Raw genomic sequence first — 27313 nt, forward strand, 5'->3', positions numbered from 1 at the left:
AAATGTGGCAGATTCATAATCCTTGTGAAATTCTCATAGTAGTTCCTCTACTCGGTGTTTTTCAGTGTCTTTTGATATGCAGGTCTCTAAAATGTAGGTGGTACTTGGGGTGCTCAGCAGATTAAATATGCTTATAGGTGGTCTGCTACTTAGTTGCTTGTCTGGGATGCCTCAGAAGCAGCCTATAGACCTACAGAATGAATTGCCTGGATCACAAATAGCAGCTTTTACCTAAAGAACAGATCTTTGTCTCTCTTGCTCTCTTTCTTTTATATATAATAAAACTTTTTCTTCCTTTTATACATAATTCCTTTTATACATATAATAGACTGCTCACTAAGAAAGAATAGTTTTGTTTGTCTTCAGATAGGAAGGCAACCTGGGAACAATATGCAGGAACTGTGGAAGTGAAAGCATTTGAGGTACTTTTTGTCTTCTGTTTTCTTTTCAAAGGGTATTAAGGTAAAAAAGGAAATATGTGGACAAGGATAAAACCCTTCAGATTCTCACCAGCTCCTTTCCTGCTTCCAGTAGACAGGAAGCCAAGTCAAACTTTACAGCTCATGTCTCTTCCCTTCCTGTATGACAACTCTGCAGTAGTTTATTTGGGTACTCCTCTTGTATTTCACCCTAATATGGTATTTATTGCTTTCATTTAGAAATAGCAAAGGAGGCCTGGAGATGCTTGCATACTGCCACAAAATGTTACTAAAAATATCATTACCTACAGAAGCCACAGTACAACAATGAGTTATACTGGAGAATATGATTCTGCTGACTTTATTAGGACAACCACCTCAGAAGACTCAGTACACAAGCTGTTTTTCTAACTGGCTGATAGTGATGCCATGGCCATATCAGTACTGCTCACTAAGCAGGATGGAAATAATCGCTTTCTTTATTTTTAATCTTAACTTCATTGTTGTGAAGTTGTTAACATGCTCCATGCTTGCAACTCAGGGTAATCACTGAACTACTACAAAGGCCTAAGACACTGTTTAAGCCTGTGTTCCCTCTTCTGTTCTCAAGAATGGCATAGAAAGCTCCCAATAACTTGTCACTATGCTGAAGGAGTAATTTCAGTGCATCTGTCTGTTATAGATACAACCAAATGCCTGCACTCTAAAAACCTTGATAATCAGCAAAATGTTGCAAGATGCCCCTTACTTCCTGCACCCCACTCTACCGTCCACTCACTCTACACCAGTGCTTCAGGTGAATGACACTTCCTAGCAAAAAGAAATCGAAGTTTTATGATCTAAATTCACCAGAGAGGTAATTTAAGTCTCTTGGCCCTCAGTCTATTACCAATATATCCAGATGTAAGGACAACATAGGTTTAATTTCTTACTCTTGCTTCTACTATACCCTTTTAATCACAGCATTGAAGCAGAACTGGTTCTGCACTGCTCAGAGAGATCCCAAAGTTAAAATCCAACGTCCTAACATTCTAGGAACTTACTGCTTTGTGTTCAAGGTTTGCCAAGCCAGGAGACAAAGCTGCAAATGCAGGTCATTTTACAGGGTGAAATCCAAGCAGCGCGTTAATACAGAAGTTCTTGCCGTCATCCCGTTTCACACGGGGTATGAAGTCAGTTATGCCCACAGGTCAAATACAGACATTTCAGTTACTGCAATTAGTCACTCCCCAGAACTCTGCATTCTATGTGTAAACACCCAAAGCCTTTGGAACCCGGGAGCAACACGTCAGAGATGGAAATTACAGGAGCTGAGGCAAGGACAGGTAAGGCAAGGACAGGTAAGAATTATTTGCCAGGTTTCCTGGGGTTTTGTATGCCTTGCTGGCTGTCCTGCAAGTCTGCAATATCCTGCATGTTTTGTCTCGAGGCAGCTGATTGCTGACTCAGAAGCTCTGCAAATTCCTTGGCTCCAGTATCAGGAGAGAGACAAAGCCTGTGGAAAAATGCATGCAAGTACAGTGCTCATGTTGCTATTTACAATAATAGCATGAGGTTGTTACTGACTCATGACTGCAAGTATGCTCAGGATCTCCAGTGCTTGCCCAGGGCAAAAGAAAGCAATGAAAAACAGAGACAGAGGCCATGAATAATTTCAGATGGTGGTTCCTTCCCCACACATATTGAAGGAATATGTGTATTTTACCAAATGCATATATGAGAAAGGAAGTCCAGTGCCCTGCTTCTGTCAAATTAAGGCATAGGAAGAGATTTTGCAAATGAAACCCATAATGGAATTGGTTGTACAAATTCAAGTTCTTGCAGAAAGTCTTGCAAATGCAGGGATCCTATATTCCATGCCAATACACCTCTATTAGAGGAGTCACCCTCCCTATATTTTTCATCCTGATTTTGTTAGAAGTGCTCATTCAAATAGTAACTTGAGCCTAAAAAAATTAAGTATTATGAAAATGTATTTTACAACATTCTTCATTTTTTTTCCAGCTAAAACCATGGACTTAATTCCATCCAAATTCACAGCTTGTTCTGTCTAGCTTAAAACAGTATTTTGAGTGAATAAAATATTTGCCAAATCAACTACCTGACTCCAGAGTGCTGATTTTCTCTGTGCCCAATGTAAATACTTACTTACATTTTGCTTATTTTACAGCCAGGCAAACACCACAGATACAGCCTTGACAGACAAATCTCTGCAAAGTCAGGGATCAACAAACTTCAGCACCCTATAGAATCTGAAAGCAAGCTGGTCCATCAATCATGAAGCTACTGATAGCTCAAGTAGCCCAAATTTCCATTGATCTCATCCTTTCCTAAATTTCCAGTTCCCCAGGCCCTTCAGTTTCTGTCAAAGAATGTGCTTTGGAAACTCTGAGATTACTGGAGTACCTAGGCAGCCAGTACACACTTGCAACTTGTCTAGCAAACACATAATTACAGATTATTGTTAAACTTATGCTGCAGACAGTGGGGACCCCTATTTTTGTCTCTCTCCTCTACCCAGCATCTGGTTTTCTTGTAGGAAAACTGCTAACTTTGGGACTTTACTCTCCACCAAATCTGGATTAAATTATTAAAAAGTTAAGGATGAACTGAAGAGCAGATGGACAAACAACTCAATCCCATAAACCTTCCTTCTTTAGGAAATCACATTAGAAAAATTATTTACTTCAGCAAATGAAAATACTCTGTTTTAATTTCCAGCATTTTTTTACTTTTTGCTAAAAACTAAAGAAATAGGAAGTCATGAACATATTGTAGCAAATCCAAGTGTCACAGGTATCAAAAAGTGCAGCTTTAGGGGAGCAGTAAGACTGTGGAACAGATAGCTAAACTAGGACAATTTTGACAAGAAAAGATAGTGCCAGAACTGATAATTATTTTATCTCCACATTATGCAGACAAGGAATAGAAAGCAGGACAAAGGTGTGGTTTCTATTGCTTGCAGTTTCTCTTTTACACCAGATGGACAAAAGGAATGTCAGTACTGTCCACAGTATGTTTTAAGACAGTATTTAGATCTGCTCCCATTCATAAAATTCAACACCCAAGCAAGTATGCTGGTGAAAAGATGTTTGTGTTTTAATAGATTTATCAAACCTGCCCACTATATGGGAGTCTTCTGGGGCTCCACCCCTTCCCTGTCAACTACCTCTCACATGCTATGACAAAAGTGAACTTGGTTGCAAATTCAAAAACCCATTCCTAAGGAGATCAGAACACATATATAAAAAGTTCACAGCATTCTGCATTCAAGAAAAACTCAGTCCAGTAATGATTTGAAAAGAAATGCAAATTATATAAAAAATATAGAAACATACAAATATAGAAGTATTTTTATTCCCAAACTCATATCAAGGTAGTAAAGAAAAATATGTACATTATTCATTAGTATCCATTTTTAAGTGCCACTGCATGGGTATTGAAAACATTAGATCTACAAAATAAATTCTTTTACCCATAGAAATTTAGCAAACAGAGGTTTGCTGCTCTGTCATACAAGACTTTCATCATGGCATAGTCCCTGCGCTAAATGAACACCAATATAAAGAGGGTAAGAAACAGATCATCTCTCGTCTTTGGAAGAAAAAACCCCAAAACAAACTGTAACTGCCCTCTTATAAGATGGTAAGGAAATATTGGTCCATCTAGATAGGTGTCATATTACGCGACAAGTTTCAAGAACTGCTAGGCTAGCTTAAATGCCTGAGAAAGCCACATACTAGTGAGATCCCTCATAGCACACATTTTTACCATGTTTGACAAGCTGGACTTCCCTAGCATTCTTCAAACATGAGGAAAGCTGCTCTACAAAAAAAAAATTCTATATGAAATTACTGGAATGACACTTAACAGAACTTTTTCTATCACACCAGATAGATATAAACCAAATCATTCATTCACCTGAGCAGAGCAAGACATAACAGCTTTTGACATCACACAGGACACAGACTGACTCATCTTTCTGAGCCAACACACTATACCACAAGAAAAGAAAGTTTTCAGAAAAGCAACACTGACCCAGTTGTGGGGCAGAACAAAGACTGAAGGCTACAAATACACTACAACCTCTTCAACCTAACCAGCCAAATCCTCTGAGGCCTTCAGCCTTCAGGTTCTACCAACACATCAAGCCATTCCATGACATGAGAAAAAAACCCATAAAAACCCAGAAGAAATCTCATTTTAAATCTTATGATGAAACTCATATGAACACACTTTTTAATATTTCTATATTTAAGTGAAGGCCTCTATCTGTAAGAACTAAAATACACACTGCAAAAATCACAAAAGTTAATGCAGTAAATATACTCAGCAGAGACAAAGGGACAGAATGATACAAATGACAGAAAGAAAAAAAAATCATCACTTTTAAACTTAAAGAGCTTAAAATGGTTCATGAGATCTGGAAAGTTAAAAGATCTAGCAGCCAATGTAGTACCTGCTTGCCTTCTGTTATATGCACTTGTCTCCACATACATGCTTCATTCCTCTCTTTTATTAGCCAGTTCTGCCTTATACAGGTCAAAGTTTACTAATCATATCAAATTGTGGGGTTCAAACTAGGGTGAACTTACCAAAGCCACCTTAATTTGGGTCATCAGGAAAAACATCTTAATATCTTAAAAGCAAACTCAAAGACTCATCATTTGTGCCAGTATTTATTCTAGTCAAGGCAGATGCCTGCCAGGACTTTCAACTCCAAGTCTCACTCCTCATTGGTTTGGTAAATACCAGACTATCACAAAATAAAGAACAAATATCCCAGTAACAGATGTTAAAAATGTACATAGGAAAGCAACTTTTATTTGTGCTGCTTCCAATTCTCATCCATTATGGGTGTGGAAAAGAGGCAGGCACTTTCTCAAAGTGGTAGGGGAGAAGGGAGATAAAAACAGGATTGAAAGATTCATAATTCCACCCTACACATACACTCAATTAGCTATGGCATCACAAATTGAATACATTGCCCAGGGCAGTTCAAACAGATTTAATAGATGCATATCCTGTTTCTGTGGAGAAAGATTGAAAATGGAAAGCAGAGGGCTTCATGTTTTACTTTTTTTGTTCCTAATGCAGATGCTGCAAGACTCTTTGGGGAGCCAAGAAACCTAAGTAAACAGATCTTTGAATAAAAGAGTCATAAAGATTTCTCCAACCCACAAACCACTTCATTTAGATGTTGCTGAACTCTAAAACCAAAACAAACCCCAAGGTATTCTAGGAAAAGTCCAGGAAAGGGATGGGACCATCCTACAACCCACAGGTGCAACCTCAGCCTTTGTAGTTGCCAGGTAAAATACACAGGCAGAGCTCAAAAAAACACCTTAAATCTAGACCTTCAGAACTGCCACCTCCTTTCCTTTAACCAGAAAGGTCTAGCCAGGAACAGGATTCCGAAGACTCATGTGCTGATGAGGACCTGCACCCTATGGACGATCTGACACGACACTGTCAATGTAAATATATCCAGAACTCTTTATCCTAGCTATCATATGCCCCAGTCTGCCAGTGCCTCCCATCCATGCATGGCCAGACCCAAGCTCCACCAGGAAGCCAACTTCCTCAAGCTTCACTGCTGACAAAGAAAATCCCACAGTGTGCTTATAACCACTGATGGGTGCACCTTACTCATATAGCTCAAGTCATTATACCAAGCCTTCTCTCAAGTTGTGCATGAAATGTGTGTTGTGTAGTTTCTCTGAACACATAAAATTAGAAATGGCAATGACAAGGAGCTTGATCTAGGCAGATGCAGCAGGCTGTTTCTTGATGCTCTGCAGGTCACCACAGGCCTGTACTGTCCTCCCACATTAGTCGCTAGATTAGACTATAATATACAATTAAGCAACTTCATTTCACTTTGCAAAGGCAGAGAATTACACACCTCAGCAAAAGCACTACTGACTTAACAGGGTTTGAACAAGACATAGTGCAGGGTATGAAGGGAACCAGAAAGAGACTGGTTTCAATCTTATTTTCCATTTTTGGTTTTTGTACAGACTGGCAGATTCAGTATGGAGCTATACCTTGTTTCCATGGCAGAACTTAACTGTTTAGAAGCTTAAGACACGAGGGTTTCTAGAAAACAGAAAAGATACTGAATGAGTTCAGTGGACACAATGCTAACTCCTAATTCATTAAATCATATGTAGAAAGAAAGCACACACAAACACACACAATAATCCTGTAACTTTTATTTCATACTCATTTAATTGAAGTCTATTCCACAAGTCCCAAAAAACTCTTCCACATAAATTGTCCCAGGCTGAATTACTGTAGTGATGTTTCTATTCTGAGATGAAGCAGTACCTCTCATAACCTTTCCTCAAAGCTCTCTCTTTCTGTTCTTACATCCCGAAGTTTTTAATTTGATTAATTTGACACTATCTAAAATCTAGCTTAGTATTAACCCTTGATAAATTTAGAAAATGCAAGACTTACATGAGTAATGATAAGAGAACTCGCACTGTGCACTCTGGTACACTCCACAATTTTTAGTAACACTGTGAAACTGTCAAATGACAACTGATCAAATCTAGAAGCTTAATGAAAGTTCATCTCCATTACACAATCCTGTGTGTCTAATGTTTTCCAGGGTTCATTCCCTCATAGAAACAAGGAAAGGGTTTATCAGGAGACAGGAACATATTGTAAGCAAATAACTTGTTTAAAAATTCAGCTGAACTATGACAGGTTGAATAAGGAAGTTCTCATGCTCCAAAATGTAACAAAAGCTTGAAATATAACCCAGATCATATGTATAGTAGAAACCCCCCAAAACTTGTAACGTTAAGCTTTCAACTCTGGACCTAAGTTAATATCATTTGCACATACTGTCACATAGTTTAAAAATAGTAACCAGGCAATATGTTCCCCATTTGGCCGAACATTTGAGACTCAGTTAATGCTGAAAACAGTTTACACCAGCCCAGGTAGTGATTTCCCTTCAGCCGCCCAGTGTACATGAGATGCCTCTCTCAGCAAAAACCCTACCAAACTCAGTGCCTTGTGAAAATGAAAATCTGTTAGGAAATCAGTTACAGAGGAAAGAGGTGGAGGTGGTTTTGTGATTTACTCTCCTCTCCCTGAGGCTTTGGCAAGCAGTTTCTGAAATAAGATGGCAGCCATCACTTCCAGAGGCATAGCTAGTCTGCTCAAATACAGCTGCACTGGTGGGGACATGAAAAGACTTGGTAAGAATTACTCAGAGATTTAATCCAATCTAAGTGTAAGGATGCCATTCAGCAGAATTTGTTCCTAGTAGAGAGCAGACATAAAAGCTTCCCTCTTTGTCTTTCACCCTCAAGGACTTTTATGCCTAATCTTTTTAATTCCATCCTCCTTCAGACAAAGGCCATTCCACTGGAAGGATACCTGGGGGTCTGAGGCAGATATCTTTTGCAGCACGTCACAGCTATCTGGTAGAGAAAACTGCTCTGTGAGAGAGCACGAGAACCTCTTTGCTTGATGCTGGTCTGAGAGCCATCATCAAAGGGCCAACAATCACCTGCTTCAATAGGCCACTGTTAAAGGTCCCAGTGGTCACAGAACCACTGCACTGTGAAACAACATGAAACACCCAGTGGGGTTTGAGAGCCTCAATACAGTGCTTTGCCACTATGCTGCTCACACCTCAGAATTTGACTTGTAGGGCATTCTGGGACTTCCACTAGCAGATGAGTCAGTTCTGGACCTCGGGCTCAACCTGAGTAATTTCCACAACACCACCCTGCATCTAGTATTTGAGCGCTGGTCAGATCGATCCTCTTTCAAAATGCTTTTAATGCATCCAGAAAAAAAGAGACTAAAGGTAACTTGTGACTTTTCCAGTGATAATACCAGCAGGCTGCTGCTAACTTATCTGAAGGGAAGAAACAACTTCATAACCAGAATGACTTTCATAACTTTTTCTTTAGAAAGAAAGACTGAAATTAAGAAATGTTTTCTTCAACTTCAATCAACTGCTGCTTTCAGACTCAGTCAGCCAGCACAGACTGGTAGCACAGAACAGCTCTGTAAACTGTGGATGATCAACATTGGTGACAACCTCAGTGTCACCATAATTGCTTTCGTAGAGATCTATACAGTGCTCTGCACAGCAGACAACAGCAGTAACTGTAAGTTCTGAGAAAGTGAGAGAGAAAGAAAGAACAATGTGGTGCCTTCAACATCTGGAAACCACTCTTCAGTTGCTCACCGATATTAAATCTTTTTAGCATTCATGTTATTTACCATTAGTTTATGCAAAGAGAAATATATACTGTGATTAAGGCAGTTAAGCTTGTTTTTCTCCAAGTTGAAAACAAATGTAAATAATTTGTTCCTGATTACACTGGAGGCCACTGGTGAAACATGTATGCCTATTATCTCCACTCCCCTGTCCTTGCCCATACATACACCCCTGAAATTATCAGAAGTAGCCTTTTCTCTGTGGACCCAAGAGATCAGACTAACTGTAATGAAACATTTCCTCCTCAATTGGGTAGACTTGAAAACTCTGACATTTGTATCCTCAAACACCTGGGAGTGGCCACAATGAAAAAGCAATGTTTACTTTTAATCTTTTATTTCTATAACATCCTTGGTTTTCCAGTCATTCTTAAACCAAAATTGTTTATTTTTCCTTCCATGGTTTCCACTACCAACTGGGCATGCATCTTCTACAATAAGTACCGACTAATGTTCTGTAACTATAGAGGATCCCTGGGGAATGCTCATTTGGAGGACCAAAAAGCAGGGAACAATCTGAGGCTGACAGAAATGGGCAATTTCCTGAGCTACAGCATGCTGTGGCAACTGAGATTAGTTATGATTTTTGGTCCATTCCTATTATCACCTCAAAAGTTTCTTGCTGAACCCAGTTATTTTTATAATGAATAATTTTAAATTCCAGGCCAAGTTTATACCTCCTTGTTCCTGTTTTGATACTGACCTATGCCTTAGCTTTAACTACCTTCCTACACAGACTTAGAGAAATGCCACATGCCCTCTTGATCTTTATTATGCTGAGATTAAATCAAGCTTTTCTAGTCCAAGACAGCCTTTCTTCTCCTAGGCCTCCCAAGTAGAAGGACTGAACTGTTTGGTTTGGTGTAGGTATGTAATCTTACTAAGTACTATAGCTGTACACCTAAACAAGGGAAAGTTTAGACTAGATATTTAGAAGAGTTTCTATTACCAAGAGCATAGTTGGGTAATGGTAGTGGACTGCCAAGGGAGGTGGTGGAATCATCACCCCTGGAATCACACATCCCTTATCACCCATGTAGATGAGGCACTTCCAGACATGTTCTAGTGGGCATGGTGATACAGATAAAGAAAATTTATTTATTTTACTGGAGGGTGGGGGGAGCTGTTGACAGTTAGCCATGTGATCTTAGGTCTTTTCCAACCATGACAATTCTGTGATTCTGTGACTTCACTGTTGAGTTTGGTATGGGTATGTAATGTTATGAAGTACTTCAGCTGTACAGTGCATTTGACCAGATGTTCTCACAAGAGCATGGCATAATGGGGCTTACTGCAGTGTACTCCCCTATCCTAACAATTTTGCAATTGCTTTGGCCTCTTCCCCAACTACAACCCAGTTCTAGTATACATTGCCTACATGAAAGCTGGGTAAGGCTTTTTACAAGGATGTGTAGTGAGAGGACAAGGACAAGTGGTTTAAAACTTGAAGAGGGGAGATTTAGGTTAGACATTAGAGAGAAATTCTTCAGATAAGTGATGAGACACCAGAACAGGAAGTTGTAGCTGCCCCCTCCATGGAATTGTTCAAGGCCAGGGTGGATGAGGCCTTGAGCAACCTGATCTAGGGGACGGTGTCCCTGCCCATGCAGGGGGGTTGAAACTACATGATCTTTAAGGTCCCTTCCAACCCTAACCATTCTATGATTTTAATGTACTCATTGATCACAGGTATCACTGTTTCTCCTTCCTTCATCATTTCCAAGGTAAAGGACACCAGATTGTCTCATTCTTGCTTTTATACTACTATATTTTATTTCATCTCTATCCCATAAAACTAGTTCCTTCCTCTTTAAAACATAATTTAGTACTTTCTGTTCCCAGGAAAGATGCTCTAAAGTGCAGTACTTCTGCCAAATCCAAGCCTTGCTCATTTTCCCAACAGACCAGCACCATAAGTAGCCTCTTACATGTATGTGATGTAAACATGATGAATTCAATAGAATACATGATGCAACATATAGAGCTACTGATACTCCACAGTGCATTATTTAGCAGAGAAGTATCTTGTGGTCACATCTGAGTGAGCTTCCTTTGAGTAAAGGCTTCAAAATACTTCTAGCAGAGAATCAAAATTCATACACAGGAAATTGATTGACCTAAAGCCCTAGAGCAATAGAAGTAGGATGAATCAGAGAACGAGGGCTGTCAGAAATCCATCTCATTGAAATGTGAAACAAATACAATATTTGGTTGTGGCAGTGTCTCCAGAAAATAGGTGCAATATTAACACCACTAGTCAGGAGACTGCTAAGGCTTCATATACACACAGCTCTGCCTCCCATGGACTGTTAGGCTAGTCAAACTAACAAAAAACTTCTGATTAACCCTTCCACTCTCCCTTACTTCTTCACCCATTTCTATCAACATAATAAAATAGAACACCCTTGACAGTGGCAGAAATGAAAATGTATGTTAGGCTTTCGACTGCAACTCTATGCTTGAAACTAAAGAAGTGGGGTTATAGAATTCTCCCACAAGAAAAACCCATTGAAATTTAAGATTTAGTTTATTAACAGCATACAGTTTTCTGATATTGAAAAGGAACAGGCCACATCCTAGGATCTGGAAGCAAATCAGTTTGGTGCTTTGTATATTACTGTACATGGATGGACATAATATATGAACAATAAATACAGAACCATAGAATGGTTAGGATTGGAAAAGACCATAAAGATCATCAAGATCCAACCCCTCTGCATGGGCAGGGACACCTCCATGCACAAGGCCTCATCCAACCTGGCCTTAAACAGTTCCAGGAAAGGGACATCAACAGCATCCCTGGGTAAGCTATTCCAGTATCTTACTAACCTAACGGTGAAGAATTTTTTTCATAATATCTAACTTAAATCTACCTTTCCATTTAAAACCATTAACCCTTGTCCTTTCACTATCCCCTCTGGTGAAAAGTCCCTCCCCAGCTTTCCTGTGGAGACCCTTCAGGTACTGGAAGACCACTGTAATGTGTCCCTGGAGGCTTCTCTTCTCCAGGCGGAACAGCCCCAGCTCTCTCAGCCTGTCTTCGTAGCAGAGGTTCTCCAGCCCTTTGATCATCTTTGTGGCCCTTTTCTGGACCCTCTACAAAAGCTCTGTATCTGCCCTGGGCTGGGGGCTCCAAAGTTGTATGCAGTATTCCAGGAGGGGTCTCAGGAATAGAGTGTAGAGGTACAAAATCACCTCCCTTGCTCTGCTGGCCACACTTCTTTTGATGCAGCCCAGAATATGATTGGCCTGGGCTGCAAGCACACCTGGGCTGCAAGCTCATGTCAAGCTTTTCATCTGCTATCACCCCCAAGTCCTTTTCGTCAGGTCTGCTCTCTGTGCATTCTCCCCCCAGCCTGTACTTGGTGCCTACGGTTGCACTGACCCAGCGATCTTAACCATGACTGCAAATGTGTATGCATAGCAAAAATGGTTTATCGATGGTTATAATGCTGTGCAAAATTACCAGCTTTCAAGGCCTCCAGTTGTATAAAGATGAATTTTCTGTCAAAGTAGCTGTATTGTAGCCATTTGTATAACTGCCCATCCTCTTACTGATGCATGTGTTCTGCAAGATGGAAACAAGTATGAGAGAGGTGACTCTAGTTATTTGAAACTCCATTTCCTTGCCAGGATGGATGAAATTTCACTTCTTCCTCTACTTTAAAGAATTACACCCTGAAAGCTGAAGGTACCAACAGACTTCTAGAATTTTGCCTCTATATATAGGGCTGAAAGTATCAGCACTGTTAACAAAGCGGTTGTTTGAAAAGATAGAAAAGAGGTTTATACAAGAAAATTGTAGTGCACCAGGGTGCAGGAGCAGCATATTAAAAATTACTGTTACATTCCTGCATACTGTCTATTTGAAAAACAATTTGAATGTTACTTACCCCTGAAGACACAGATACACTATGCAAAGAAATGCTTCAAGCAATTTATGGCACATCTGTGTCCCACCAGCTAATAAAGGAATGTAAAATAACTACAAGCTATACAGGTGTAATCAGTTTTCAAACTACACCAGGGAAATTTAAGGGATAAGTACTGTTCTAATGCTCTGAGCTTGTAGTATACTGCCTAGGAGTCCATTATCTCAAAAGACAAAAATGTATTTCATGTGTCTTTGATTTGCTCTTTAAAATACCTGAAGTACATCAACAGTGTAGTTGATTCAGGACTGTCCTAATCTGATCTTGAATAATTTGCTTTTCCCTTTTCTATATATGCTACATAACAGTGACTTCATCTCCGCTGGTCTCCTGGCTAACTCCTCAGATCTGACAGTAATACAGCCACTAAGCAGATCAGTAGGGTCTCAAGTTTGACAGAAAGATCGGTGTTTATACATGTGTATTACTTCAGTCTAGAGTTGCTGGCACATTTATAAACAGCCACAGACTGAGACATGCTAGTATCTTTGAGAAACAGAGAACAAAACAGCCAGCAAGTTTACAGTATCTAGCTGTAAAGAAAGCTGAACCTCTGTTCTTGACAAGAGTAATACAGTATTACTGGACAGAAGAGGTGGTCCCTTCTGTAGTTTGGATTGCTACCTGTTAAAAGTGCATCCAAGTGCCCTATGCACATTGTACATGCTAACTTTGTAGAAAACAGTCCGTCAATGTATTGTAGGGAGGGTCTTATAGCTCATCTCTGTTTAGACTGTGGGGTGTAACCTTAAGGTTACTCAACCTTCAGGTATTTCAGCAACTCACAAGACACTGGAGAGAACACTGGTAGTATCCATACACTTCTCTGTGTAGTCAACAGAGCACTTGCTGTCTTCTCTGTGTTGAAAGCTAAGCATTAGATTCCCACATAGCTCCACTCCACAAGACAAGGCAGTTCACTTTAGTACAGAGCTATCTGCTGTACTACCACTAACACCAGCTTATAGAATTGCCTTACATTATTACATTTTAATTATTTTATTATTAAATTAAGCAAGGTAACACCTAATCAAAATGGCCAAAAGAGAGGTATCTTGGTATTAAATGCTGTTTTCCCTGGAAGAATTTAAAACAGTACGGAGAACCTGTGAACTAAGTTAACAACACTATAACAGCTACTTCCAGCAAGACAGACATGGATAAAATTTGAGCAAACAAACTCAATCATCTATAGTGGGTTTGGTTTTCATCTAATAACTGAACACCACAGCCCAACAGGTTTTGTATGTAATATCCACAGATGTACCATGCTTCAAGAAAAAGTGATCACATGAAGGGAACAAGATCAGCTTTCCTTTCACAGAACAGTAAAGATGCTCTCTGGATGGGGTGTCCTGGCGGGATAGCTCACTCTCAACAGTCTTTTCTACAGATGACTGATTTACTATAGAGAAACTTGCAGCATGCTTCTCTTTTGATATCCTCCACTGAACACAAAAAGTTAAAATCCTTTAACAGAAAAATAGCGCATGTATATGAAAAGAAAAACTAGTGTGGCCCAACTAGGCTGCACTCATCAACTGATTCAGTACTAAGCTGACTCTGAGAGTTCTGAACTGGAGGCCTGCCATGCCATTAGCTTTCCTCAGGTCAGTATATTTCATTGAAGAAGGAAGAACATTAACGGGGGGAGGGGGAATGTATCCCTATTTCCTTTTGATGGTTAGGGTGTTGATTAGGTAAGTACACTTAAGTGTATCTACCCTGAATAAAAATCTTACATGAGAAGTGGGTCAAATTAAGAAACTGAGTGACAGAAGCACAGAATAATTAAGGTTAGAAAGAACCTCTGGAGAATGTCTAGTCTGATGCCACTGCTCAAAGCTGAGTCAGCTTGAACAGGTTACTTAGGACTGTACCCAGTTGGGTTTTGAGTATCTCCAAGGATGGAGTCATGAGGGATGCTTTAAACCTAAGATAATATCCCTTGCAGACAGAAAGACCTGCATATTTAACCTCCAGGCAGATTACTTTTTAAATAACCAAACAATACAAAACAGAATAGATGTTTAACTCCCAGCACAATCACCCTAAAAGGCAAAGTCAAGAGAGCCAAAAGTAGAAAGTCACTTTTTCCCTTAATGAAATTCGCAAGCTCCTTAGATTTCCTCCTGATTCTGAAACAAAATGAAATGTTTATCCCTAGGCCTCATGGAACTTAAAACAGAGGAAGTTTAACACATGGAACTACTCCCTAGTATAGGTGAGATTGTAGCTGTGAATCCCACTTCACGTTCTACTTTCTAAACCAGGGCAACACCTAGCCCAAGGGTTAAAAGAAACTGCCTCTTTTCTCCTTGAAAACAGTTCTTACTGTGAAGTTTGGCGACATCGCAATTTGCAGTGAGCAAGCTCTGGAAGAATCAAAGAACAGTACTGAAGAAGACCTCAAGAAAAGACCCAATATCAAGTTGGTCCAGATGTTGACACAGAACATGGGAGTTTCTTATGAGCTGCAGTATGAAAGAGGTACCCAATTATAGCAAAAAGGATATTCACATCTAATAACAAAAAAAACAAACCAAAACAAAAATAAACAAACAAAACACCAAGAAAACCCCATGCTATATTTTCCAGCAGTTGAATATAATTCCTGGCAGTGGGGCCACAGGGAATAGCTGTTTAAGCTGGCAAGCAGACCACGAGGTTTTAAATAGATAGTTCAAAGCCAGAGATTATTCTCTTATCCTGTGCTGTGTTACAAGGTTTAAGGAAATGTAAGACTGGTGTACAGAGAGGAAACAAATGTTTCACTATAAAATTTAATTATCTACCTTCACCTTTACAAAACCACATTTTGGATGACTTGCAATGTGCTAATATGATCTAAAACTGGATGTCTGCAGAGTCCAGTCAAAGCCCCATGGTTCAGTTCTAGTGCAAACAACAGGCTATAATTCTTGCAGGGCTCTCAATTTCATTTTGACATATGAAGAATTCTCATTAAAAAGTTCACCTCTGGGATGAGAAGTTGTTTCTTATATCAGCTCATGGCAGCTACCTAGAAGAACTTGGGAAAGCAAGTGGCTTTACTAGGAAAAAAAGAGGCCATTTATGGGAGAAGACAGGTTAAGAAATTAGCAGAGTAGTCTAATCTACCATCAATTCAAAAAATAACCATGTTTAGTGGAAATCTATCACACACACTCAAGTCGGACTGAAGAACCTCTAGTAAGTCAGCTCTCTTAAACCTAAGGTGCTTCTTCCTTTCTTCATCCCCTAACAGGAGGGTCTGGCAATGGGATTTAGAAAGATTATCAGGTCGAAGCTGGAAGTGTGCTGCAGCCAACAGTCTAAAAGTGAAGTTAATCACCCCAGCCTCTTTAAAGGGGTAAGATCTAGGAAGGATTGAGTGAGACTGTTTCCATTAACTGGCCTGAAACTAACTGCATGCCATGTAAACACCAAGTTTGAGCATATGGACAAACAAGTCCTGGGCAAGGGGTAATTGAGGCAACAGATGCTGGGCAGGAGTTGAACACAGAACTTACTTCTTCATATTGTCATGTTTCAAGCAGTTTCATCACAACACTTAAGTCCTCTACTTAAAGGTCTATATGAAAACGTCTAAATATTGTTTTAAAATTACCCCCACTCAAATCCTCTGGCAACCAGGAAATGCAACTGTAAGCCTTTTAAACAGGCAAAACCACTTGGTTTAGTCTGGACATTTATACCACAATCACCAAAAAAGCTACAACTTTTCTAATGCTACCAGTGCACAGGATCAGTCCCTCCTTCTCACAGCAGGCAGTCCAGGTAGGGGTGCTAGGTTATATTCAGCTTCCACACTACCATACACTGTCACTGTGCAGAGTTAGAATCATAGAATCATTCTGCTTGGAAAGGACTTTTAAGATCACTCAGTCCAACTGTTTACCTAATATCAAGACAAATCCACCACTAAACCATGTCCCTAAACACCGTATCTACATATCTTTTAAATGCCTCCAGTGATGGAGACTCCACCACATCCCTGGGCAGCCTGTTCCCAGTGCTCAACAACATTCTCAGTGAAGAAATTTTTCCTAATAACCAATCTAAACCTCCCTGGGCAAAACCTAAGGCCATTAACTCTTGTTTTATCATTTATTACTTGTAATACAAGACTGACACACATCTCACTACAACCTCCTCTCAGGTAGTTGTAGAGAACAATAAAGTCTCCCCTCACCCTCCTTTTCTCCATATTAAACAACCCAGTTCTCTCAGATACTCCTCAGAAGACTTGTGCTCCAGACCCTTTCCCAGGTTCATTACTGCTCTTTGCACACACCCCAGCATCTTGATGTCATTTTTTGTAGTGAAGGGCCCAAAAACAAACACAGTACTTGAGGTGCAGCCTCATCAGTGCTGTGTACACGGGGACAATCACCTCCCAAGTCTTGCTAGCCACACTATTTCTGGTAAAGCTTGTTCAAAAATGCATATGAATTTATGTTGAAAATCAGAAGAAAATAACCCATGCAACACTCTTTAGCCAAAACTGCTGTTATGGAACAGAAATTCACAGAGATCAGCTACTGCTTGTAAAAATGTTCACCGAGTTTTTTCTCCCTTTGACACATACATAGCCATGCTTGTCTTTGCATAAAAAGAGAAGCTATTCCTACTACAGGGACTTTTTTTTTTTTAATTGTTCTCATTTAAGGAAAAAAATCTGCATAAATACATTTTGAAATTATCGAGTATTTCAATTTTTATGTGAGGTTGTTTTTTTGTTTAGTGACCTTGCTCCTCAAATAGTAAATAGAAAGCACATTCCACAGAAATGGGTTCTGCAAATTATTAAATACATTCCTGCTCCTACAATCCTAAAGACTCAGCTCTGCGAAGCCCATTTCAACCATCAGCCTTTGAATATGGCATTAAGATTTTGGGAGGAAAATCAGCACCTAATTTCAAAATTTACTGCCTTACCATTGCTAGAGTTCAAAGAGACTCACTACTTCAATGGTTCTTTGAACTCCAGAGTGCAGATTTGTTTAGACTATTAAAACGCTAATTAAATTTTTGAATGAGTTAAACAAATCTTGACATATCTAGTAGTACTTAGCAGCTCATTGTTATATGATGTTCAGTTTTAAGGTAAGGTAACCAGCAGGGTTTTCATTGTTTTGAGGCTTGAATCTGCCACAAACAGAATGGGCAGGAAGACCTTTTTCTTTCTTTCTTCCTTTCTTTCTTTGTTTTTAGATCCTGCAGTGAAGTGAAAATCTTCCTAGAAAGGAGTGATTCCTTTCAGTAGTACCTCACCACTTCAGACTGCCAAGAACATGACAGTGAACAGTTTCTAGGATGGGAACAGAGGAACCTTCTAGAATGAGCTCTAATTATGGGGACAGAGGAACCTTCTACAATGAGCTCTAATTATGTAAATTTAAGGACAGTCTTCTTAGACTATTTCGGTCACCAATAATTGCACTGAAGGGCACTAGAGATTGCAGAGAGAAAACTGTTATCCATCACTGGCAAGTGAGCTACACTGAACTCTAAATGTATCTAAGAAGAATCACATGTTCCACTTCTCCTACATTTATAGTACCACAAGAAGAGAACAAGGAATACATTCTATTAAGCATTTGTAATGTATCAATACCTTTACATTCTAAATTTCAAATTTTCAGATCACTGAAATCTACATTTCTTTAAACTGAATATTTAAAATCTAGTATCAGTCAAAGAAGATAAAATCCAGCCCCTGGACCCAACACAGAAGCAGCAACAATAATTTCTGCTTCCAAAAAGGCCACAGACAACATGCTTGCTCATCAAAACCAGTTCCTGAATTTTAGTACGTTCTCTTCCAGTCCTGTGGTTTCACTGGGTTTATTAAATCATTTCACTTGGTATTATTAAGTACTTAATGATTCTGCAGAAAGGAACAGCAGCGCTTCTGTGGTTGGAAACCTAGCCACATAACCTTCCTCTGCGAATGGTTAGAGGCAATAACTAAGAGCAGATGCACTCAGCATCTCCATGGACGCAAATCTATGTTTTACTTAAATCTATTTATTAAGGATATTTACTTCACGTTACCACTGAAAGGTATTTGTTTCCCTTTCCCTCTGATTTTGGAAGAATGAATTTGAGCTGAAAACTATGCTTCCACTGCTATCTACCAACTATAGAAACAAGAACCTTCTCTTCAGTCAGGTCTGAGGTTCTGACCTGATTCCCCACATGGATGTACAAATATCACAAGACAAACAGGAGAGGAAAAGAAACACAAGGTTTGTGGTGAGATGGGATTCACCCCTTAGGCAATGAAGATATATTTTCTTACACTTTAGGGACAGGGCTATAAGAAATGTAATAATCTTCCTCATCTTTCAAAGTCAGTGAAAGTTGAAAAAAATAATTAAGAATCAACAAGGCTTTGACATACTAAAATATTTATGCCAGTATTTTTTAAAAATATGCAATCCAAATCACCTCAGTATGACAGTATGTCTGGAAAACATTCTTTTGTTTTTTGTTGGGTTGTTGTGGGTTTTTTCCCCTCCAGTTGTGGTACATTGTTTAGCTAGAAGTTGCATAAACAAAGCCAGAAACACCCAAGCCTGCTTACTATCAAAGAAATAAATTAACTGAGCTCAGGCTCTCTAGATGCTTTTTGGCAATGCCTCTTTAAAAACAGACCAATTTAATCCTGCTTACCCTTTACAAAGGGTTCCAATTCCTCTTTTAATATCCCTGTATTTAACTTCAGTTTTCAAAAACATAGATTTATCACTGACTTTTTCATGTGCTCATAGAAGCTGCACACTAAGCAGAATTTCCTTCCAGGATCTTAATTGACTTTTTAGGACTACAGATAGCTGGCTCCAAAAAAAATCTGGAGAAACATCAATTAGGGCAAGCCAAAGGGATTCCTGCCATTAGGAACAGTGGCAAAAGCAGTACAGAAAAGCTCATACCCATATCAGGAGTGCTGTGAAACACTCAAACTGAGTGTTTGCTCTATTATCAACTTGGCACACTCAGGGGAAATTGTGGAAGTCTGTTACTCAAGTCACTTAATTAGATTATTTTTAAAATAATAGAAGGAATAAGCCTTAGCTGTCTAGGTTATATTTCCTATATTTTTTGCAAGAAAATTAGACAAATATCCAGTTTCATTCTTTTGTCAGGGCAATAGGCTCCTGGGATGCAAATTACCATAATGTCTGATGCTTAAGGGTTTATGCAGAATATCTGAACTGCAATATCGTCCACACTGTTATTTATTCTCAGAGCTCTAGATTAGAATTGGGTGTCTGGCAAAACATATTTTTAACACTCAGCTCACAGGTCTGCATAAACCCCTGAACATTGCCTTGAGTGTGTTAAGTCATTCTGCCTCAAGCCGTTATACACACATCTATAGACAGAAGACCATCTTTCTTCTTTGAGAATCTTTGTGAATCTTGACACAAGAAGTATGCCATGTCTCTGTCAACTGATGGACATGTTTTCATACAGGATTTTCAGAAGGAGAGGTATAGGTAAGCATAGAAAATAAAAATCAAGGTTATTGATTGAAGGAAGGCTTATTTTCACTCCTCTAGCCATGTGCATTACATTGGGTAAGAAGTTCCTGAACCAACAGGTTTTCCTAGGTTACACTTACTAGAATCCAGACTACATAATTTCATTGCAAGAACTTGTGTTACCACCACTTTCTGATAGATAGAAAGAATCTACCTATCAAAATAATAGGTAGTTTTTAAAAATAAATAAATAGGCTTTTAAAACTTAAAAATCTAAGTATATACAAAGAAGATAAATTACAGCATCATCCACCTACCACACATTCAAGTCACGAGATGCTGAAATCAAATCTATATCACACTACCCACTATGGTCTGGTCAAATTGCACTAATACAAACAGTTTTCCTAGCTCTGCAAATACCCCAATCACACAAAACCAGGAACCACAATTCAGTATAGTTAAGGCAACAACCAACATTTCTCATATGATCACAGGATCACCATAGTCATAGTTCTGTCAGTTTTTTCAATTTTATATCAAGCCTTCTTTTAGCAGTCAAGTGCAGCAGTACCTGAAAACAGTCCTATCCATACCTACCACTAAATTCCTCGAGCTGTCGAGCATTAATACATCTCACCTTAAGCCTGAGACATGACCTCAGCCAGTATTAAACCATTACCACTGACTTTTGCAAAATTGCTTTTTTATTCTCCACATCCCTGCCAATTTTTCAGCATCCATGCTTTATTCTGTGCTACAGGTTCTGAACAGGAGATTCAGGTTGCTATTCAGAAGTCTCTCAGATGTTTCCAAATGGGTCAGCCTGGTAAATGTACACATTTCAGCCTTAGTCACGCTGTACTTAAGGAAAAAGCGAATTAGAGCTACATACTGTAATATGCAAGAGGACAAGTTAATTGTAGATGTCATGCAATATTTTTCAGACAGGCCAGAAGATACACTAAGAATTTTAATTCAAAGCTAAAAAGCCATTTCTAACCACAAACTGAATGTAAAGCAAGAATCATAAAACATTTTTCAACAAAACTTGTCATTTTATCCCAGTAAATGGACGAGGTTTTCTGAAAAAGAAACAGAAGTACTTCCTGTCAAGCATTTTTCTCCCTCTATTGTTCTCGTTTTATCCAGTGATTTAACTCTAAGACTACTATACAACTTTTGAATGAAGAGTAAGCCAAAAGTATTTCTTCAGCATTCATCAATACTTCAAAGACCACATACGGGAACAGTATAATGGGAGCTTTTATAGGACTGTGCCATGGTGAGTTCTCACTAAAATTTAATTATAATTAAAACTTTCAAAAGATCGAGTTTTAGGCTCTAGCTCATGGTGTATGTTAAGTGTGACCATCTGATTCTCTGAGAATTCAGAGCAATGCTTCACAAGCTTACATGCTTTAATCACACTAAAAGAGTTTCTTTCAATAAAAGCTGTGAGCTACCAATGTGGCTGTGAAGGGTCAAAAAAAAATTTTCATAAATCACTTTTTCAGCTTGAAAAACTGTCTGATTTACCATCTTCATCCAGCAAGTTAATCAAAGGGCTCCAGAGCATGCTTCCCCTCCTGCAGTATGTTTACAGTAAAATGTAAACAATCTGTGACATTCATGTGCTTCATGGGGTGAAGTTGCACCACAAAGTAGCTAAAGATAGGACAATGATTACACGTTCCCAAGGAAGCAGCTAATTAGGTTTGCTTAAGCAGACACAAAGCAACCACAGCTTGAACAACTACAATTTCTACAATAGTTTTAAATTGTTCTTTCCAGAGCCAAAGTTCATGGTCTTCCAGATCCAATAAAGAGTTATGTTTCAGCTGGACAACCCAGGTTAGATTTTATTTTTTTAAATCAGCAGGGATTTGCATGTGCTAAGATTGAACCGCAGTTACATAGGTAACAAGTGCACCCAAGACCCAGAAGATCCTCCTTAGAGAAACAGGAAGACAAGTTCAGCTGAAAATAAGCCTGTAGCCAAGAAAGCACATCCTGTCCTTGCTATAAAAATCTATTCACTCACCTTGAAAGGAGCATGATGACTGAAAAAAGTGCTGGACAAAAGAAAGCAGCAACTAAATTGAATTAGCATCATTCAGTTTGTATTTGGCCTACATCTCTACCCATTCCCAGTACTTGTTTAATCCTCACTTTTTGCCAGCTCAGCACCCTTTTAAGGGAGATCTACTGCAGTCTCCACAAAGTCTTCATTATGAGGAAGTCTACTAGACTGCAAGAGAGAATTTGTCTGTTTCCAAGCACTTCTTGAATTCTCAACTGAAGCTGCCACCACTTACGTGGTGCTGGCAAAGCAAACTGCTCCAGCATTTTTGCTACCTTACTTCACTATTCCTCTAGAACAAAAAGCACATATCCTGCTGGCTAACCTCCTGCTTTTTAATTCTGCACTCCAGGGAAATCGATGCATTTCAATTACACACACTTACATCACCATCTACCAATCAAGGCAGAACAGAGTTCAGTTCATCCATTAAACTATGCACTCTCTGGCAGATAATGAAAGAGGTACAGGTGTAAAGCAGTAATCCATCATCTGTGATTTTAGAAGGCAAAGGCAGATAAGCAAAACAGCCTGCAAGTGTAACAGAAGTGAGCTACAAGTCTCTTAGCTCATGTTCTTAGAGCATATACAGACATCTTAGTGAAAACTGAGTACTATCACTTTTTTCTCCCCATCACACACTAACACAGGGTGGAGAGTGGACAGACCTGGTGATGTGGTATTTGGTTTTCTCCCTAAAGTAAATGATTTTGTGTCATGAGCATACATTTCAGAGTATGCACTGACCTCAGTCAAAGAAAGTATCCAGAACTTTTAATAAACTTTAAAAAAACAGATTTCTGACCAAAATGTGGCAAGAATAAGTTAAGAAAGGAGATGAAGAAAAATTAGATTTGTTTTGAGAACTATTTTAAGTTCACATCTCCAGGCAGAACAGCTTTAATCATTGCTATCCTCAGTAAGAAGCTTCAGGGGCAGTTCCTTTCATTTGGCTTTTTATTCCCCAAGGAGTAACTAGGTTTGCATGAACAGATTTCTCTGGCTTGGCTTAGAGCTTGCATGTTGGGGAAGCAGGAAAAGAGATGAGTGGGCTGGAGGAGACAAGAAAATTACAAGGCAAATACTGTTTACAAATACCACACTACAGTAAAACGATCTCCTCAGCTCCTCTGGCAAATTATTAAACGCCCAACAACAGCAACAGAGGTAAACAGAAGCACATTACTGTCTCATCCTTCACTCCGAGGGGTAGGTGGAAGGGCAAGGATGTTCCATGCAAAGTTCCTAAGAAAACAGAGGAAGTCTTTAGTTTTCCCCAGGTATTAAACACTTGACTGCCAACTCCAGCAAAAGAAAGTCAGCCTCAATCTCACCGCAGCAGAACAGCACCTCTGATAAACAGTATATACGACTAAAAGCTAAGCAGGACTCTGAAAAAGCTACTGGAACCAAAAGAGTAGTAACTGGGTACTCAAAAGGTGACTGGAACTCAGAAGAAACTCAAGGACTGCCTCTACTGACCATGAAAGCAGAGCTCTACTGGTGCCTAGCCTACCCAGCAATGTTACCATTATGTGTTGCTATTTTTATCTAGACACTGAAAATACAGATTATGTAGTTTGAAGCTTCTCACTGATTTACTGCGTAGTTTTTCTTATTTGAAGTTTAGAAAGGAATGTATAAGCACTCAATTTATCAGCTGTACAAGCACGAGTGCTCAAATGCCTACTTCATTTCTTCGAATTATCATCGACACCTGCTTAATACTTTGACTTCAAGGTTATTTGCAAGTACCATTTATGGCAGTTTTACAGAAACTCATGCCTTAAGAGCCTGACAGATTGCCAGCTCACTTCATTAAAAAACCTCACGTGGTAACAACTTTCTTCCACTGCTGACGAAGGCTGTGTTTGAACTGATGACTCTAAACTGAAGTGCTCCACATATCAACTATCAGCTATGCCAAGTCAGCTTGTAATTTATGAATATGGGGAATTCTTAAAATGGAGCCTTCTTTAACTATGGTAGCTTTTATTCCCCTAGAAAAACAGAAGAGCAAGTAAATATGCTTTTACAACTCGTCTTTAAGCCCGTAGTAGCCACTCTTTGTTCCCCTTGACATGCCTTTCCTCCTTTTTCAATATTAACATTTTTCTATTACTCCACTACATTTTAGAATACATTCCTAATCCTGATTAGGATTAGACTGACAACTTCAAGGTTTTTATCTGCACCCTCTTCAGATTACTCACATGGTCAAACTCTGCTCTTCAAATAGTTTATAAAGTAAGGAATGAACAGTAAGGCTGGGGGAAGGGAATGAATTCTGCAACCAAACAGTACAATTACAATTTCTGGGGATGGGTAAGTCTTGGAAAGGACTACAAAACTTTGTAGATCATCTCTCAAACAGTAACAAAAAAGATGAAGAACAACCACCAAAAGACCATTCCCAGGTTCCACCCTGAAATGCAAAGAACGGATAACACTTTAGAACAGAGAGCATCCAGACTTACTACAGCAACAGTCTGCCAACCAGATGCTTTCCAAGGCTCCACAGCCAGAACTGGGAAGCATTCCTCTTCAGACTTGCCAGCTCTCTCAGCCCAGGTTAATATCAAAAGCCCAGTTTGTTGAAGATAGAACCTGAGATACGTTTCACTACACTGAAACACGACCGAAAAGGTACCACTTGAACACATTGCCAACTTAATACTTCTGTTAAGGTATAAAACAGCAGAATATCAGGAGTCTACTAGCAGTAACTGTTTTCATTAGCCTTTCATAATTTTTCCATAGACCACTCTTATTTCTCCCCCCAATCAACTTCAAGCACAGTGATGCACAGCGGCCTCTCTGTTTTCTGAAGATGGCATAGAGAGAGAGAGAGAAAGAACAGTTAAAAAACCCAAACCCCAAGAATCCAAAAGATCCTGCAAGCATAACACCAAGAGGACCCAAGTATCAGGCAGCCTGGCACTCTGCTGTTCTTGAAGGCAGAGCTTTTTGCGGCAATTATCTGGTCACGTGCTGAGCTCTACAAATGCATAGAGTAAAGGCATTCCTTTCCTTTAGAGTGCCAAACACAACAGGATCTGTATCCATGACTGTGTTTCCCGAGGTTACCACAACACATAAAACCTCTCTCTTTTGCTGCTCCACCTTAGATACACGAGATGCTAAACCTCGGGTGTTATAAAAGGGAGAAGCTACAACTAGCTTAATTTTTCTGTAGTAAAGCTCCTAAGATGAATCATATCACCCAAGCACCTTTTGAACTGCTCTAATGAGAGGCCTCTCCAAGAAGTATTCACGCATGAACCTGCTCTCTATAAAGCTGCTACAAAACCTTGACTACACTCTATCCAGAGTTGATGTGTTACTAACCTTGACAGAACAAAACAAAACGAGGTAAACAGGCAAGCCTTTCAAGTCTAATTTCTGAAGCCATTCAGATGCTAAAAACAAAACTTTGATCAGTGTACAGAAACAGGCAGGAACGGCTTGGTCCTTAATAGATTCTGAAGAGAGAAGCAAAACACTTGATGCAAAAAGATTTGTTTCACTACTGCTATCTCAAGGACCTAGAGCCTACTAGCACCCTAAGTACGTCTCAATTTGTAGTACCTTACAAGACCTTTTGAAGAATTCTTGACCCAGAAAAGAATTGCCTAAAGCAATAGGGGAGAAACTACATAAATATTTATGCTCTTTAGGAACAATAAACTTTGTGTCTAAATAACGTGACACATAAACAGTTTACTAAGGGTCAGTTTTTAAGTATTCCATCATTCAGTCAGAATTTTGTTTATAAACACTTCATGAATCACAATCTAAAAAAATGTCAGCCTCCTGAAATAAGCAAAATATTAGTCCTTGAAATCTCACACTGGCAGTTATTTTTAGACTAAAAGATACCAAGTGAAGATTAAGAGGAGACCAATATCATTTGTAAATAAGCTCTTTGGAGAAGAAAACATCTGAATTTGAGTCTGTTGCTGTTCAAAACAAGTTATCTGACACTTCCAGCCAAAGGTGTATTTTACATACACGAAGGTGCTGGTTTCTGGGAACAAAATACACCTGCTGCTCTTGAGTACCAGTGACAGGCATTGAGCCTCCCCAGTTGACAGAAAACAGACACTCCCCCTACCTAATTCGAAATTCAGGACAATCTGGCCACACAGACAGTGAGAAGGAGCAAAAGGAGGGATGGCTCCTCTTCAAAAATAGATAGATAAATTTAAAATTTCAATGCATGTAATGCAACCACAGAGATCTTGTGATATCATCGTAAATAGCACAGAGTGGTGGAGCTGCATTATGGAAAATTTGAGAGTCAAGGAGTAAATACTCTTCTCCCCTAGCTTCTAGATTAAAATTCAGAAAAGGAAAAAGACTGGCCTGCATACTCCACATTTTTACACTGTCAGGGAAGAACAGCTTAGCCCAAGAGCCTCATGAAAATATCCTGTCAGAAACTTCCCTCTATATGTAATATTTCTGGGCCTGTTCTCCCTGACAGAAGATATTCCACATAACTATTTTATCTTCATTGAAACATCTTTTGGGGGGGTGCAAGGGGGAGCAATAGCATAAATACTTTATATGGACAGATGGAATTTTCTTTTTCCTCTCCGTATCTGCTCACTTTACAGGCTATAAAGAACACAAGCCTTTGTGTACTTCATATTCAAATGTATTTACTTGTTTAAAGTTCCAGCCTTTTAAATTATTGTTACTGTTCCCCATACATACCTCTTATAGTCTAGCTACTTAGAGGGCTGAATACCAAATGCAACAACACTTCCAGAATTCTTCATGTTTTATCACGTACTATTTCCTCACATAAGCTTTTATGCACATTAAAACCAGCTGCATTATTCTTTTAAAAAACCCTATAATTTAACAATAAAACATAGTAATTGGTGGTGTGTCTTGAGAAAGGCATAACATTTGCAAACAGTTTGCAGCCTTTGTTCATTTGAGAAGAATCTAATTTCTTTCATCACATGAAAGATTTCAGATTGCCATAGCTGCAGAGTTAACCACTCAGGTTATCACTGATTATTTTGTATAAAAGCAGAAGTGGGAGTTGTCACTTGACACCTAACACCCAGCAAACTGATCTAGCCTGGAACATGTATCACTAGAACTAAACCAGTCTTAGAGCCG

General features: G+C 39.2%; 1 protein-coding gene across 2 annotated transcripts in view; it reads right to left on the reverse strand.

The window, feature by feature from the left end:
- MICAL3 (microtubule associated monooxygenase, calponin and LIM domain containing 3) overlaps positions 1 to 27313 on the reverse strand; it is a 156913-nt gene that overhangs the window by 108039 nt on the left and 21561 nt on the right. Inside the window, exon 1 of one of the 2 annotated variants that reach the window (XM_030454325.1) lies at positions 24655 to 24703. The exons of the other annotated variant lie outside the window; for it this stretch is intronic. The gene's annotated coding sequence lies outside the window, so the exon portion shown is untranslated. Of the gene's footprint in view, positions 1 to 24654; positions 24704 to 27313 lie in introns of those variants that run through there. 2 annotated transcript variants of the gene reach the window in all.

This window comes from Calypte anna, chromosome 1, assembly GCF_003957555.1.
Source record: "Calypte anna isolate BGI_N300 chromosome 1, bCalAnn1_v1.p, whole genome shotgun sequence".
Lineage (NCBI taxonomy): Eukaryota > Metazoa > Chordata > Aves > Apodiformes > Trochilidae > Calypte > Calypte anna.